A 15,408-nucleotide genomic window follows, 5' to 3' on the forward strand; every position below is an offset into this window, starting at 1 on the left:
CCACAGGGACTGGAAACAAGATTGGTCTGCTTTTAACCATTGTTACATCTATATGTTGTCCAGTGTTTGCAGGAAAGTTATAATACAGCATCTTAAATAAACCTTGAATAATGAGGCAGGGGAAACTGCCTCTTAGCTGTTGTTGCTTAGTCACTAAGTCAAGTCTGACTCTTTTTGCAACCCCATAGACTATTGTCCACCAGGCTCTTTTGTCCATGGGATTTCCTAGGCAAGAATGCTGGAGTGGGTTGCCATCCCCTTCTCCAAGGGATCTTCTCAATCCAGGGTTCAAACCCAGGTCTCCTGAATTGGCAGGTGGGTTCTTTGCCACTGAGCCACCACGGAAACCCCTGCCTCTTGTTAAACACGTGTAAATACCTGCCATTGGTGGAACATGACGAATAAAGATTTCTAATTCTCACCAGAAAACTAAAAGTGTTTTAGCTGCCCCTTCTGAAATACAGCTGCTTGCTTTACATTCATTAATATGTTAACAGTTATTTATTGAGTACCTACTGGGTGTCAGATACTGACCATGACACTGAGGATAGAAGAGAGCGAGCAAAAACAGACTTGACCCCTGTTCCCATGGAATTTATAGTCTACTGAGGAATGATAGACATTAATTGAATAATCACAAACTAAATAATGAATTAAAATTGAAATTAGATCTCAAAGGGCACAGAACAGATTTCTGCAAGTGCATGTAACTAGCATATGTGACCCAGACTGAGGGGTAGGTAAGGCTCCCCAAAGAGAGTGAGACTTGAGCTGTGATCTAAAGTATATGAGAATATGTGAGTCCCAGATAGAAGGAACCTTTGCCTGTGCACATGTCCTATGGCCTGAAGTGCTGAAAATTTGGCTGAGAGTACAGAGAATGGGTAAAAGGGGAAAGGGTCGTTACTTTGACAAGAGGCTAAAATGCAAGAAAGGGGCTGTATAGCGTTCTTGCTAAGATTTTTAGGTTTTTTCTTTCATTATCATTCTAAGAGCAGTGAGTTTGTGTTTACCAGTAAGCTCCATGATTTTGTGTGGGCATTTTTGTTTTCTTTTTTATTTTTAATATTTATTTATTTGGCTACGCCACATCTTAGTTGCAGCACGTGGTATCTTTAGTTGCAGCATGCAAACTATTGGTTGCAGCATGTGGGATCTAGTTCCTGACAGGGGATCGAAACTGGGCCCCCTGTGTTGGGAGCATGGAGTCATATAGCCCCTAAACCACCAGGGAAGTCCCTGTAATTTGTTGCTTCAGTGTGCATATTGCTTTCATCTTCTAACACTTCACAACAGTATTTTTTTTTATCAGAGCTACATATCTGAGTCTGAGGAGAAAGCCAGAGAAAGAGAAATAAATTAGAGAGATTTGCAGCTCTCCAGAAACCTATGGTTTACAAGAAAGGCAAGTAACCAGATAATTATGAAACAGTATTGACATTGGTAGGGGAAAAAAGCTGGAAGGGGCTAATAGCGATAGGGTCCCCACCAAACCTCAGAGGCAAGGACAGATTTCCAGGTGTATAACACCTGAGCCCAAAGGACAAGTGGAAGTTTCCTAAAATACATAGAATAACAGCTAATATATATTTAGTGCTTACTCTGTGCCAGGCACTCAGATTAAGTGCTTTTCAAATATATTTAAGAAAACAAAACCCATACAAGGTATGATCTATTATTCTCCCTCTTTGAATATTCATTGGAAGGACTGCTGCTGAAGCTGGAGTTTCAATACTTTGGCCACCTGATGTGAAGAACTGACTCATTGGAAAAGACTCTGATGCTGGGAAAGATTGAAGGCAGGAGAAGAGGATGACAGAGGACAGGTGGTTGAAGGCATCACTGACTCAATGGACATGAGTTTGAGCAAACTCTGGGAGATGGTGAAGGACAGGGGAGCCTGGTGCTGAAGTCCACGGCGTCGCAAAGAGTCACACACAACTGAGTGACTGAACAATGAACAACAACAGAAGATGCGGAAACTTAGGGTCAGGAAGTTTAAGGGATTCTTTTTTTTTTTTTAAGATTATACACCTGGGACATGGGAGAGTCATGATTTGGACAAAAATGCCCTGTGCTTTAAAGTTAAGGGCTGGAGGCAGGGAGCTTAAATTGTAAATTTCATATTAAAATATTAAAACATGAGCTGTGTTGGTTTAGAATGATGACCACCTCTTTGAGACATTTCTGAGGGCCCATAAGTGCAGCATCTTTGCCCAAATCTGTGGATAAGAACATCAGCCAAAATAGCACTCACCTCCACTCTTAAAGCAGTGGAGCCTTTTTTGTGATGGCAACATCAGAGAGTAATGCATGTGCGTCAGAGAACACATCAGTACTTAGATGATCAGAAAGGACCTGTTTGTGTATCATTCGACTTTCCTTCTCTCCCCCTCTAATTACTTCATTTCAGCGAAATCACACTGTATTATGATTTAACAACTGGAACAGTCACTTAAGCATGGATATTTTGGAAGCACCTCCCAAGCTTCTGATCTGGACTCGTAAGGGAGAACAATGGGGGATCACGTAGGGGTCCAGATAAACCAGGTGGAATGTGCCCAGTGGTCAGTGTTGGGACTTTAGTCCTGCCCTGGTTAACAGCCACCAGGCCCCTGTTAGCAAATTCCGAGGCAGAACAATCACTGAGTGAAGCAGGGAAGAAATTGTAGCTTTTGAAGCAAAGAGAGGTTGACCGTGGGTGGGGAGAGAGGGCAGGAATATTCTGACTTCAGGCTGCAACTTTACCTCTTCTTTGAAATTGAGCCCTCCCCTCTTAGGCCCTTCTTGAACAACGTAAACCTGTCTCTACCTAGTTACTTCCAAATGAAGAGACAAACGCATCCTGAAACTGCATGACAAAATGCAGAACTCGAATTGTTCCCATGCTTCCTGCAGATCTGAAATTCCAGCCTGTGGTTCATTCCCATGTGTTTCTTGTTCACGCCACACATGTGTAATCAATCAGAGGTATATGGCGGTCCATGAGCGTGCTTTCTGCAAAACGCATCCCTACAAGGAGGTGGCAGAGCCCTGAGTACAAACAGTGACTTGTGAGACAAAACTTCAGATGTTTAGCCCTGGAAGCGATCTTGAAGGCCATCCTCCAGGCCCTGTTGTTTTGATTCATAAGAGGTCTTGGGTCCAGATGGAGGGGGGGAGGCATGTGAGATGTCCACGTTTGCAGGATGAAAACACTGACTTCCAGACCTCAAGCCACTGTTGTTCCAGCTATATAGCACTGACTTAAAATAGATTTGCATTTCATGCTTAGGCTGTCGGTCCCCTTCCTTCCTCATCAAAGGCATAATCCATCATCATTTGCAAGGCACTCATTTTAAGAAGTAGGAAATGAAATTCCCCAATGTCGTTACAATTTTAATTTGCCAGGAACCACAGATTTGGGAAGCAGAACCTCTAAAGAAGAAGGTCACCAGAATGCATGCTGGCGTCAACCCTGCTTCTCAAACTCACAGTGAGCCTAGAGTGTCTGCAACCTTTTCTCTGTACAAGTCCAGAAAGTAAATATCTTAGGCTTTGTGAACTGTATTACAGCAATAACACAACTGCTGTTATAGCAAGAAAGCTGCCATAGACGATACATAAAGGAACGGGCGTGGCTGTGTTCCAGTAGTGGTCTAGTTGCTAACTCGTGCCCGACTCTTGCAACCCCATGGACTGTAGCTCACCAGGCTCCTCTGTCCATTGGATTTTCCAGGCAAGAATACTGGAGTGGGTTGCCATTTCCTTCTCCAGGGGATCTTCCCAACCCAGGGATTAAACCTGGTTCTCTGAACTATAGGCAGATCCTTTACTGACTGAGTTACCAGGGAAGCCCATGTTCCAATAGAACTATTCATATCATAGACACTATGATTTGAATTTCATATACTTTTCACATGACAACAAAATCTTGTTCTTATTTTATTTAAATTTTTTAAAGCAATTAAAGATGTACAAAATTTTCTTAGCTCACAGTTATCCAAAAACAGATGGTGGACTGGGTTTGTCCTTTGTACCATAGCTGGCTGGTCCATGGTGCAGAGTAAGATAGCTGTAAGTCTTCCTCAATATGGTTTGTACTATTAGGAAGTCTATATTTGGCTACTGAAGAATTCTTTTAAGCACAAGTCCTGTTTTTCATTGCATTCCATGAAAAAAAAATCTAGATGTTCCCTTTTAGAGAAATCTCCAAAATATTTAAAGGTACAGAGTAAATGTATTCTCTCCCTCCTAGATTATTTGCTTTTAGTTTCCAGTGACCTTGCATGTGTGCAAAGTCACTTCAGTCACGTTCGACTCTTTGTGACCCTATGGACAGTAGCCCACCAGGCCCCTCTATCCATAGGATTTCCCAGGTATGAATACTGCAGTGGGTTACCGTGCACTTCTCCAGGTGATCTTCCCAATCCAGGGATCAAACCTGCCTCTCTTGCATCTCCTGAATTGGCAGACAGGTTCTTTACCACTAGCGCCATCGGGATCCTCTTCAAGAGAGTACTGTGTTTGATTTGTCTTTAAATCACTGATACTTGGCAAACTACCAAGCCCATATAATCAGCACCTCATAAAGGATTCTTTGGGTAGATTCTTTATTCTTTGGATAGAATAAATTCTTTGCCAATAAATACCCTCTTTAGGATACTTAAGTTTTTCCCTCTCACTGTAGACTTTATGATTCCAAGCTTGGTTTCAGTGCTCTTGTAAATTTTCTTTCTTCATTCATTTAATAAATATCTTGTGAGCACCTCCAAGGTGGTATTCAAGGCTCTCTGTGGTCTGACATGATCGAGATAAGATCCTGGTCTCATCTCATGATGTGCGTCCATACACATTCATTCATTTGTGCAATGAATATTCCATGAATAGTGACAATCCAGAGTGTGCCAGTGGCCGTCCCAGCTTCTGAGAATAAGTCAGTTAGAATTCCTATCTTTGTAGAGCTTTCAGCCTGGCAAGGATACTATTAAAAACACTCACAAACAATGAATGACTTACATGTTTGACAAAAGCTAGGAAGGTGTAGGGAAGAGCACTGTGGGTGAGCATTTGCTTTCTACTTCAGTCACACCAGACATTATACAGGACCCAACACAGCCTTAGTTTCCCATGCTGAGCCCTCTGCCTGCTCCTCACATTCTGGTTGATTCCAACTTGCCACACTTAATGGTCCCATGGATGAGCCCTTTCCCTTAAAATTTGCCTCCAACTCCAGCTTCCCAAGCTGCGTTAGTTGTACTCACTGCCATGCTCCCCTGGTACACTGCTCTTCTCTGATCTCTGTATTTACATCTCTATATTGTGTTAGAATTGGAGCCCTTTGGGTATGGCATGCCTTCTTCAGCATTCTCTGTCACCATTCCAGTTGCCCAGCACAGCGTCAGGCTCAGCAAATAAGCAACAGTGAAAACACATATGAATAAATGAATAAGAACATGCACAGCTCATGGCGGTGGGCCAGGTTTACCATGCCTGGAAAGTTGCTCACAGAAAAGTTTATATTATGCATTAAAAGCAGGTCAGCCCTTTTCAGATATTTTCTACTCCTCCTCCCCAACCCCCACCCGCAATGCACTCACATCTCAGTTTCAAAGCAACGTCATTTTCAATTTCTCCTTTATTTGAGAAACCTCACTATTACGGAGGCAGGTCAAGTTGTTTTGCTCTCATTATTTTAGTTAAGGACTCTGACATCCTGTCTTTTTTCTTCAGTCTGACTCTGCTTAGCAGTTCCAGAAGGTAAGTCTGCTCTTATCTGAAAGGGGACTATGAAGACAGCAACTTGCTGCAACTCAACCAATCTGCAGAGTCCAGCAGAATCCCCTTAAAACATCACTCTCCATCAAGGGATGACACCGTTTAACCCCAAATAACTCATGTCTTAAGGTCAAGCCTTCTCGTTTACTAACACGAATCGATACTTTATCAATTATGTAAATGCAAACCAATGACATCCCTTGGCAATTTTTGGAATTAGTATTAAAATCCTGCCAAGTGAGATGTCATCCGGACCCATATTATCCTCCTGGCAGGAGATGTTGCCGAGTGATCATATTTTGTTTTCTGTTCTGTTTTGTAAGATTGAATAAAAATCCCTCCATGGTTCACTGAAAGTGGGAAGAAGACAAAATATATGTCTGGATTCTTCAAGTTGCCCCTTAGGGCTGTTTTTTTATGAAAAAATAGTGAAAAATATTTAAGAAAGGATATATGAGGCACAAACCCTATTTCTCAGCGGGAGATTCCAGCCTGGAGAGAGCAGGCAACATACCCAGGGTTCCATGGAAAATGGGAGGGAGGGCAGCAGTCTGAGGGGCACAACTTTGAACTTGGATCTAAATGCAGGTCTATTTCTGTATAATTGCAAGGAATTTTGTTGTTGCTACATTGCTAAGTCATGCCTGACTCTCTGCAACCCCATGCTGGCAACTACAGCATGCCAGGCTTCCCTGTCCTTCACTGTCTCCCAGAGTTTTCTCAAACTCTTATCCATTGAGTTGCTAATGCCATCCAACCATCTCATCCTCTGTCACTCCTTCTCCTCCCATCCTCAATCTTTCCCAGCATCAGGGTCTTTTCAAATGAGTTGACTCTTCCCATCAGGTGGCCAAAGTACTGGAGTTTCTGCTTCAGCATCAGTCCTTCCAGTGAATATTCAGGGTTGATTTCCTTTAGAATTGACTGGTTTGATCTCCTTGCAGTCTAAGGGACTCTCAAGAGTCTTCTATAGCACCACAATTCAAAAGCATAAATTCTTCGGCATTCAGCCTTCTTTATGGTCCAACCCTCACATTTGTACATAGCTACTGGAAAAAACATAGCTTTGACTATACCGGCCTTTGTAGACACAGTGATGTCTCTGCTTTTTAATACACTGTCTAGTTTGTCATGGGCTTCCCAGGTGGCTCAGATGGTAAAGAATTTGCCTGTAATGCAGGAGACCCAGGTTCGATCCCTGGATGGGGAAGATCCCCTGGAGAAGGGAATGGGCAACCCACTCCAGTATTCTTGCCTAGAGAATTCCAGGAGGTTTGTCATAGCTTTTCTTCCAAGGAATTTACCTAGTCTCTAAAAGAATTGTCTTTTCCATGCATAAAGTGGACACATGCCTCACTGCAGCAGAAACAATGGTGAATGTTACACAAAATGGTTCATAGTTTGATTTGGAGTGCTTGGTACCAGAAGTAAGGAAGTGCTCAGTAAATATTAGCTCACATCGTTTTCATTTCCACGACCAGATGTTTCAGCGTTTCATGATTTCCAGGCCAATTTCAGTATTTCATGATTTCTACTCCAATTTCAGTGTTCTTTTGAATTTTCTTTTTTTCATTCATTCATGTGTTCAGCGCATATTTGTTAAGCATCTACAAGCTGCATGGAGCTCTGCTACATCACAGAGGAGGGAGTGATGAATGGACAAAGCACAGCCCCTTTTCTCATGAAGCCTGCCTTAACCCACTACAGACAAATGCATCATTTTTCAATCTAGGCATTCAAATAGTCTCAAGCTTTCTCTGATGTGAGTAGTTAGGCTGCCAAGAGTTCTCCTTCTGTGCTTGGCACATAATAGTTGCTCAGTAAATGCCAATTGAATGAGTAAATGTCAGCTGAATGCAGAGATGGTTGATGGCAACGCATGTCTCATATTCTCAAACACTGGGCGATGAGTCAGAGGCTGTAGGCCCTTTTTTAATGGTTTTTGAGAGATCGTGTTGTGTATGCATGCATGTGCTTTGCTTAATTTACTCTCAGTCAAAGGAAATATCCTGTGGAGATTTTAGCATGTTAGATTCAAATTCTGAAACTAAACTTTATACCCAGTTGTCATGGCAACTGTGTTATTGAGATAATTAGATACTAACCTGAGTGTTAGCAAGGACCAGTCATTTCTAGAGAGGACTTCAATTGGAAAAAGAGATCGCTGTTGAACTTCAGATCCTGTCCCTCCCGGTCACCCCTTTCAGAAGGAGAGCCAGAACCCATCAGCCCTTCTGTATTAGTTTGTTAGCACTATCATAACAAAAGACCACAGGCTCCGTGGCCTAAAAACAATAGAAATGTATTGTCTTTCTTTTCTGGAAGCTTGATGTCCAAAGTCAAGGTGTCAGCGAGCTTGGTTCTCTCTGAGGTCTGTGAGGGAAGGCGCCGCTGCAGGCCTCCCTCAGGTTTATCACTGGCCATCCTTGTGTCCTCATCACCTTCTCCCCACTGCCCATCATCTTCAGTCTGTGTGCAGCATGCTCAGGTGTGTCTTACTCTCTGCAACCCCATATGGACTGTAGCCCGCCAGGCTCCTCTGTCTGTGGGATTCTCCAGGCAAGAATTCTGCAGTGGGTAGCCATTTCCTTCTCCAGAGGATCTTCCTGACCCAGGGATGGAACCTGCTTCTTCTGCCTCTCCTGCATGGGCAGGCAGATTCTTTACTACTGAGTCACCTGGAAGCCCTCCCTCTATACGCATCTCTGTCCAAATTCCAAGGATTTGGAATACAAGGATACCAGTCAGATTGGATTAGGGTCCACCCTCATGACTTCATTTTAACTTGATGACCTCTGTGAAGACCTTATCTCCAAATCAGGTCACATTCAGAGGTGATGGGGTAGGACTTCAATGTGTGAATTTTAGGGGAACACAGTTCAGTCTATAACCCCTTTTCACCACAGGGGAAACTGGATCTTTCTTAGCCCTGCTGTATATGACTCCTGAGGCATTAGAAGATGTGGTCAGCAGTCCCATTGTGTATAGAAAAAAGAAGTGAGGCCCACAGAGGCGAAGCTACTTGCATCATGTCAGCTAACAGAGGGATTTGGGACATCTTCATTGCATAGGGTACCCCAAAATCCTAATGCCCGTTTTATCCCGTCATGTCCAGATGTTTCATGTTTCTTTCATGAGATGGGCAGAATCTCAAGCAGAAGAAGAGCTTTGGTGATTTTAGTGCTCAGTCCATTAGGGGTTGTACAAAGTCTTCCAGATTCCCCCAATATTAACTTAAAATCAGTTTTGCAGAGCCCTGGCAGACCCGGCAATAAAAGAGATCCAAGGCCCACTTACCTTCCAGGCAGTGAACCTATATGACTGCCAAAGCTGTCGTTTTCTTGCCTTCTGAAAATGAAATGTTAATTTTCCCACTAAGACCTTCCACAGGCTTAGTTTGTGAGGCTAATAACAGTTCACATAAGAACAAGGGGAATGTCATCTTGCTTTGATGTGTGATCACAAAAAAGGGCTATCTTTAAAATTCCCTTCAAAGGGGGTGATGTTTATGAGTCCACTTTCAGTGAGGGATATAAAGGGATTTGTCAAACCCTGATGCGACTTCAGTGATGCAGAAAAACCACAGCCCAGTTCACTGAGCCAGCGTCAAAGCATGCTCACACAACGCACCGTGCTGCTATCTGCCCATAGCACCAGCCCTGGGGCTCAGAGCTGCCCCGGCCTCCTGGGTCTCTTAGGATGTCCAGGCCATCATTCCCTTCTCTTCTTGCTTATTAATTAATTGATTTGTTTGGCTCTTGTGGTCTTGATTTGAAAAGTGAAGAATACAATGGGAGACTTCTCACCAACATTATCAATCACAGCCCTGGCTGGCCCTTGACACCAGAAATACCGAAGATATTGAGTAGCCTGGGATATCATTGGTGCTTTCCTATCCAAATCAATGGAAAATAGGCAATTGGATTTGACTTCCTAATAAAGGCTACCTTCAGAGCAGCTGGGTTTTGTCTGCAGAAAAAGTTGTCAGCAATAGAGTTTGTAACTGCATCATTCAAAGGTAGGAGAATAATAAAATGTCTTTGTTTTTCTGTGTCAGTTACTGGTGGCCTAGGCATCCCTGGTAGCTCAATCCTCCTGCAAGGCATGAGACCTTGATTCAATCCCTGGGTCTGGAAGATTCCCTGGAAAAAGGAATGGCAGCCCACTCCAGTATTCTTGCCCTGGGAAATCCTATGGACAGAGGAGTCTGATGGTCTAGAGTCCATGGGATCACAAGAGTCAAACATGGCTTAGCAACTGAGCATTCACACTGGTGGCCTGATATATAGTTTGGGCTATTTCATATTATATTAGATTTTATATTAGGTTTTGTATACCCATTTCACTGATGAGAAAATAGAGGCTCCGGGGAATTAAATAATTTTGTCTAATTTGTGCAACTCATTTAGGCGCCAAAGCATATATTCAAACCCAGACAGACTGATTTCTTCTACTCCACTGTGATCCCACTCATTAAAGGATGTTCATATTAACTTACACATACGCTTATTCATAGGTCTGGTGACTAGTTACTGCCTTTGTGCTTCTAAAATAATTTACTTTAACCATGATGAAATGGATCAGTTCTATCGAGAAACCTAGAAGAGATAAGAGTCCCAGAAGTTTGATGACTGTTAGATTTTCCCTCATTCAGGATGAGGTTTACTGTTATTCACTTTAGACTCTTCAAGGAGAAGTTCTGTGAATGTAATCTTCTCCATGAAGAAAACTTGACGATCCGACAACTAGAGTCTTATGGCCTTGGCTGGCATTTAGCTTCTGCCGGAGAGTGGTGGGCTGGAAAAAGCACAGCCTGTGGATAGTGAAAGCTGGGCTCTGTGTTCTCCTCCAGTCTCTGCCTGTTTGTATGACCTTTAGTAACTCACTCAAGTCACAAGATGCTGTTTGTAAAATGAGTTAAAAAAAAAAAATGGGTATGCTATTTAAGAGCACATGAGTGAATGCATGTGTAGAACCAACGTTAATTGCTCAGTTGTATCTGACTCTTTGAGACCCCGTGGACTGTAGCCCACCATGCTCCTCTGTCCATGGGATTCTCCAGACAAGGATACTGGAGTGGGTTGCCTTTTCCTCCTTCAGGGCATCTTTCTGACCCAGGGATCAAACCTGGGTCTCCTGCATTGCAGGCAGATTCTTTACAGTCTGAGCTACCAGGGAAACCTGAGTGCACGTGTGCTTCCCCCTATATGTTGTGTAAGTATTAATAGGTTTAACTATTATGGTCAATAATTATTGGAACCCTGTTAAAAATCAGCTTATGTCCTACAGCTCTTATGGGGTACTAAAAGTACTAAAAGTATTCTTGTTTAACAATTAAGATAATTATATGTCACAGAGATTAAAAGAATTTCCAAAGTCCCACAGTGGGGAAGTTACAAATTAAGCTCATGAGTGTCTGACTTTAAATCCATATTCCTTCTACGATATACATCCCTCCGTCTAGGGTCATTTGAAAGACTGTACCATAATTCATATAGATGCAACATAAAACTTGAAGTTGAATCTAAAGGAAGCTCAGTAGATGATCCAGCCTTCTAATGGGACCTCTGTAAAGAACAATTAAATTTCAGAGGTGCTTGTCTGTCATTGGTGTACACAGCCAGGCAAATGGATAGAGGTCTTGGGCTTCCAGGGATTCCCTGAACTGGAAGGTGCCCAAGAAGAGTGGGACAAGCAATCACCGGTTTCAGATACAGCATTTGTTTCCTTCTCGTAAGTAGAATGAGATAGTCCATCACCAACCATCCCACCTGCCTTGAAAATGTGGCTTGTTAGCCAGACACCTGCTACACAAATTTTCCAGCTCCCATTTGACTACAGCTCCACTTTTCTGGCTGTGATTTCCTGCCGGGGAAGCCTGATGGCTTGACCTAAGCAAACAACTGTGACCACTGTCTACCTTTGCTACACTGGGTTGAGTCCTCCTTCAAAAGGCAGACTGTTTTTGGCATCCTCTTTTAGTTACTGTGTTCTATTTCTTTTCCTTTTTAGGCATATCATTTGTTGTAAAAAGAAAATCAAACTGAAACATCTCATACCCTTTTCTGGAAAGAGGAGGGCTCAAGTAGTTTGTGAATAAATAAAGGTGGGTTAAAAGTGGAGGATAGTTCCCATCACCAGATCAGAACCACTCACAGGAGTCTCTTCAAATGTATTTCCATAATTCTAAAATTATCTATCCCTATTTTCATGTGTGTAGTCCTTGCCAGTTGCATATACTCTTCTCATTTCATACTGAAACTGGACTGTTTCTTTCATTATCAAAAACTAAGCCCCTGCTAAGGGCCAGATAGAGTGAGAAGTGAGAGAGGCTCTGCCAGCTGCAAGTCTGTGGTGTGAAGGACAGATGTGAAAAATAGACTAATACAGTGTATTGTAAAGAGTCACCACCACCTCTTCTGGTGGGAGAGACATGTGCATTGTGTCTTCATTTCATGTCATTTAACATTTTATCTTTCCGTCACATTTCACATTTTAGTTCATTCTACAACTGGCTTATCTCCCTTAAATTAAATACTGTACCAAATATATATAATATATTTTTTTGCCAACCTCTCCCAACCTACTAATTCAGAAATTGTCAAGGGTTCTCTATTACCTGTAGAATCAAGAATAGATCTAAGGGTGTCCTGGACGCTCGAGGCCCAGGCTCTGTACCAAGTCTTATCTCCCACCACCCCCTCCAACTCTGCCTTCCACACAAGCTTGGTTGCATCACTGTCCTCGTGCTCACTGGAAAACTCATTCTCACTCATAACCTTTGCTTTTGCTGCTTCTTTCACCTCGCATGTCCTCCAGCTGTCAATCCCTAAACTTCACTGAAGCCCTAGCTCTGGACTCAACTCTCTCTAGATCTTCCCCCCACTGAACTCCTGAAATATTAGAGTTTTCTGAATCATTTGTGGTCACATGCACCCGAGTTTGGTAGTTTTCATTGCTCATCGCTGAGATGGTGAGTAATACCATCCCCACTCAATATATTCAGTAAACAATGACCCCAGTATTTTCAGGAAGGTGCACTCATTGTTGAATTAGTCTCATCTCTAGAAATTTCTTTTTGGGCATCCCAGTTAATTCTATGGAACAACCGTCCCACTGGTTCTGCTCTGCCTTGTGGAAGAGAAGAACAACCCTATCACGTTTTCATCTTTTCATCTCCTACCCTTCACATGACTGAAGGCAGCTGTTCTTCTACCCTCATCATGTTGCGCAGATCTCTCCTCCACCCTGAATTTCTCAGTGCCGTCACTCCTCCTGGGGAAATGCTGGGCTCTCTTTGTGCTGCATTCACACACAGTATCCCCAGCTCAGCATAGAAACCTCAGCGCAGTCCTTTTCATAGCAGGTGGCTCATCTGTCTCTCCTCTTCTTCTTTGACTTTACTAAGTTCATAATTGTGTTTTTAACAGCTATTTCCTTTTAGCACGTCTGAGACCAAGATCACTGGAAGAGCCCACTCTTTCTGCAGAGACTGCCTCTTAGAGAAACCCTCTCTAGCCAGTGCTTGGAGAGTAGAATTTAAACATGATCTACATAAGCCCATGCAGTTTCCACCCTGCCACGCTCTGCCTCCCCAGAATAGTTTGCCTGCTTCACTAGGGTTCTAAATGTTGAAATTTTCAAAAGCATGAGCAAAAATCACAGGTACTGAGTACTGGTCTGAAATATATAAACATCATCTGATTCCACTCGACCAAACTGTCAGAAGTGCATTATGTTTTACATGTCAGCATAATAATAGTTAATAATGATGCTTTGTATTTATCCACTGCCTTTGCTTCACAGACGTTGGCAGAGGTAAAGTAAATCTAACATTGATATTAAAAAATAAACCCCTGAATTAACACCAGCATGACACCACCACCCCAAACCAGAAAGCATAATACAAGGCTCTCTGACAGCCTGGAAATGAATGGTTTTGCAAAGCATGAAAAGTTGGCCTGTAGAATGACAAGAAAGTAATATGTCACTGGCGACTAGTTCTACCTCCTACCCTCAGGGTGGGTGTTGGTTTAATTTTGACTTTGGAGAAAAGTAGAGAAGTGAAAGGCATAAAAAACAGTGAAGTTTGGGCAAGCTTGCCATCTGGGAGAAAAGAAGCTGAGAGTAGCAGGTTGGCTGCCTGAACAGAGGAGAAGGGACACATTGAAAGTGAATTTTGAGACTCAGCCTGCCTTCCTATGAGGGAGCAAAGCCATGGTGCATCTCTCCTTTCTAAAGGTGCAGGTAAAATAGACATCAGTCTCCAGGGCTTTGGACATAAAGTAATGATTTTGGGGGAATGTAAACAGTTACCATGCCCCACAGATATCAGTGGAATCAAGTTAAGACTGAGGAAAACAGCAGGATTAAGGGAAGAGCTGACATCTGCAGAAGAGAGTTATTAGGCATAAATTAGTATATGTAAACACCTCGTCTGAAACACTGCATCAATTACCATAAAAGTAATTTATAGATGAGCCATTTTAAGGAGTAATCATGCCTTAAGCACAAGGAACAAAGTTCTAATGGTAACATTTTAAACATAAACAGCAGACCAAACTGAGAGAAAATGAAGTATAGAACTTAATTATGTCTTTCTATGTATGCAAGTAAACCATGGAGTTATTGGTGCAAAAATAATATAGTATATTAAAAAAATTAGCCAACATTCCTAAAGTCAGAAAATAAAATATGATTTTATTTTCTCCCTCACTCACTCTCAACCGCCCCAACTCCCAAATTTGTCTAGCACTTAAGTGAAGGGGGCAGCAGAGGATGAGGTGGTTAGGAAGCATCACCAACACAATGAACATGAATTTGGGCAAACTCTGGGAGATGGTGAAGGACAGGAAAGCCTAGCATGCTGCAGGCCTTGGGGTCACAGTCAGACACGAGTTAGCAACTGAACAACAACAACAACAAGTGTAGAAAGAAATAAACATATGATTCCTAAACAGTCTTTGCTCTCAAGGAACCAACCAGTAGAATCATCAGGGAGATAATGCATCAACATCAGTAACCAAAGTCTAAGGAGAAAGGGGCCTGATGACACAATGTGAACATACAGGGCTCTCTAGGGTCATTGGAAGGACAATCTCATTGGGGGTGGGATCAATCAGGAACGAGATCTTGAAGATACAGAAAGAGCATCCTCAGCTATATAAACATCCACAGCAAAGATATCTGAAAAGAACAGAAGACAGAGTATTGCTGGTCTAGAATACAGGGCAGTGTGACTACCACTGTTTAATAGCACAGTCCATGGTAAATGATGTCAGTGTACTCATAGCTGTCTCTTTGAGTTTTAATCCTCACAATGATACTATCTGGCAATATTCAATCTGTCATTATAGCTAACTTTTATTAAGCAGTTGCTATATGGTCATGCTCGTGCTAAGTACTTTACACTTTGTACTGGGTTGATCATAAATGTCGGTCCCAGTTATTGGCCTCCCCTTAGCCAGGTCCCTTTCTGTAAGTCTCAGACCCCTTTCTCCCTGACTTTGGGCTTGCTCTGTGGCAGAAGTGATGTTATACTCAGTCAGAGCCTAAGGACTCAGTAGGTTTTGAGTCACTCTCTCTCTGCCCTCACCACTTTCCTTCTCAGGGCCCCCCCTTCACTCTCTTTCTTTGGTCCATCTACTATGA

Source organism: Dama dama, chromosome 4 (assembly GCF_033118175.1).
Source record: "Dama dama isolate Ldn47 chromosome 4, ASM3311817v1, whole genome shotgun sequence".
Taxonomy (NCBI): domain Eukaryota; kingdom Metazoa; phylum Chordata; class Mammalia; order Artiodactyla; family Cervidae; genus Dama; species Dama dama.